At 39.4% G+C, this 2,363-nt stretch overlaps 1 non-coding gene across 1 annotated transcript; it reads left to right on the top strand.

The window, feature by feature from the left end:
* The first annotated feature begins 1,900 nt into the window (after positions 1-1,900).
* LOC128283259 (small nucleolar RNA R71) lies at positions 1,901-2,006 on the top strand. Its single transcript, XR_008273601.1, has one exon. It is a non-coding gene; the product is annotated as a small nucleolar RNA R71 (small nucleolar RNA).
* The last annotated feature ends 357 nt before the right edge of the window (positions 2,007-2,363 follow it).

Below are 2,363 nucleotides of genomic sequence, written 5' to 3'. Positions count from 1 at the left end.
TGGTTTGGAAAATAGCCTAAGGGTTAGCCACACGGGCTGAGACACGGTCCTGTGTCTCAACCGTGTGAGGGACACGGTTTGGAGACATGGGCGTGTGGCCTGGCCGTGTGGTTCGATTTGCATGCTGACGTCATAAACAAAAAGTTACACGTCCTGAGGATACAGGCATGTCAAAGACACACGAGCGTGTCCCTATGTCCACACAGGAGTGTGGCCATGTTTCTTGGGAAATTTTCCTAAGTTTTCCCGAATCTTCTCAGAGCTCTCAGTTTCGTCCCAAATTAATTCTGATGTATGTTTTGGGCTTCGTAGACCTAATAAAGGGACAACATGCATGTGTTTGAAAAGTTTGAATTAAAAGAAATTTTAGGTCCAGTAATGCCTCGTACCTTATCCCGGCATCGGATATGGGTAAGGGGTGTTACATTGTTTCATCTCCCACACGAAGTGTGAGTTCACCTATGCCAACATCAATTATTGTTCTAGCAGTTGCTAAAAAGGGCCTACCTAAAATTAGAGGAACGTTACTATCCTCTTCTATGTCTAAAACAACAAAATCAACTGGGAATATAAATTTGTTAATTTTAATGAGCACATCTTCAATAATACCCCTAGGAAATTTGATTTTTTTATCAGTTAATTGAATACTCATCCTAGTTTGTTTGGGTTTCCTAAGACCTAGTTGCTTAAACATTTTGCAAGGCATGACATTGATACTAGCCCTAAATCAGCCAAAGCATTATTAACATCTAATCTACCAATTAAACAAGGAATCGTAAAACTTCCTGGATCTTTTAATTTGTTGGCCAGCTTATTTTGTAGTATGGCTGAGCAAACCGCATTTAGCTCCACATGCGACGCTTCATCCAACTTCCGCTTATTTGTTAAAAGCTCCTTTAAGAATTTGACTTCGTTTGGTATCTGTGAAAGAGCTTCAATAAACGGTAAGTTAATATGTAATTTCTTTAATAATTTAAGGAATTTACCAAATTGTTCATCTATGTGGTCTTTTCTTGTCGCATTCGGACATGGCACACGAGGTCTGTACTCTTTACTTACCGGTGTTTGTTCACTGTGGTCTTCCTCACCTCTACTTTTACTTACCACAATTCCTTGCCTCGGTTCTGGTTCAGGTTCCACTAACCCTTCCTTGTCTTGGATGGTAATTACATTGAGTTGTTCCCTTTGGTTAGATTCAGTGTTACTCGGCAGGCTACCTTGTCATCGTTCAGATATTAATTTGGCGAGCTGTCCTATCTGAGTTTTGAGCCCTTGGATTGATGCTTGTTGATTCTTAAGTGCTGTCTCAGTATTCTAAAAATGAGTTTCTGACACCGAGATGAATTTTGTTAGCATCTCCTCAAGGTTCGGCTTTTTCTCTTGTTGGTAGAGTGGTTGTTGGAAGCCTAGAGGTGGTGGTCTCTGATTCCCTTGGCCTCCCCATGAGAAATTTGGGTGGTTCCTCCAACCTGCATTGTAAGTGTTACTATAAGGATTATTTTGAGATCGAGGATTATTACCCATATAAATTAACTACTCGTTCTCCATGTTGTGGCCATAGGGTGGGTATTCTGAATTGCTTGATCCACCTCCACTTGCTTCACACTGTATTACTGGGTGAACCTATGAAGAACCAAGAAAACTGTCAATTTTTCTGTTCCAAAGTTCTACCTAATTAGAAAGCATGGTGACCGAATCAACGTTAAAAATGCCGACTAGTTTTATTGGTTTTGTCCTCATGACTTACCACTTATAATTATTCAATGACATCTCTTCTATAAAATCATAAGCATCCTCAGGTGTCTTATTATTGATAGTTCCACCAGCGACTACGTCAATCATCTGTCGAGTTGAAGCATTCAGGCTATTGTGAAACGTTTGAACCTATAGCTAGAGTGGTAACCCATGGTGAAGGCACCTTCGCAAAAGGTCCTTGTATCTCTCCCATGCGTCATAGAGTGTTTCTAAATCCATCTGCACAAAAGAAGAGATATCATTATGTAATTTAGTCGTTTTAGCCAACGGAAAATATTTTAATAAAAACTTTTCAGTCATTTGTTCCCAAGTAGTGATTGAACCTCATGGTAACGAATTCAACCACTATTTAGCTTTGTTCCTCAATGAAAAAGGAAATAACTGAAGGCGAATGGCATCATCAGAAATGCCATTGATTTTAAAAGTGTCATAAAATTCTAAGAAATTCGCAAAATGAGCGTTTGGGTCCTCGTCCTGCAAACCGTCAAACTGAACAAATTGTTGGATCATTTGAATGGTGTTAGGTTTTAGTTCAAAATTATTCACAGTAACAGCAGGCCTAACTATGCCCGATTCAATTCCTGTTGAAGAAGGTTTAGTATAATCAT

Source organism: Gossypium arboreum, chromosome 10 (assembly GCF_025698485.1).
Source record: "Gossypium arboreum isolate Shixiya-1 chromosome 10, ASM2569848v2, whole genome shotgun sequence".
NCBI lineage: Eukaryota > Viridiplantae > Streptophyta > Magnoliopsida > Malvales > Malvaceae > Gossypium > Gossypium arboreum.
The sequence above is the reverse complement of the archived record's forward strand: the minus strand, read 5'-3'. Positions and strand labels throughout refer to the sequence as shown.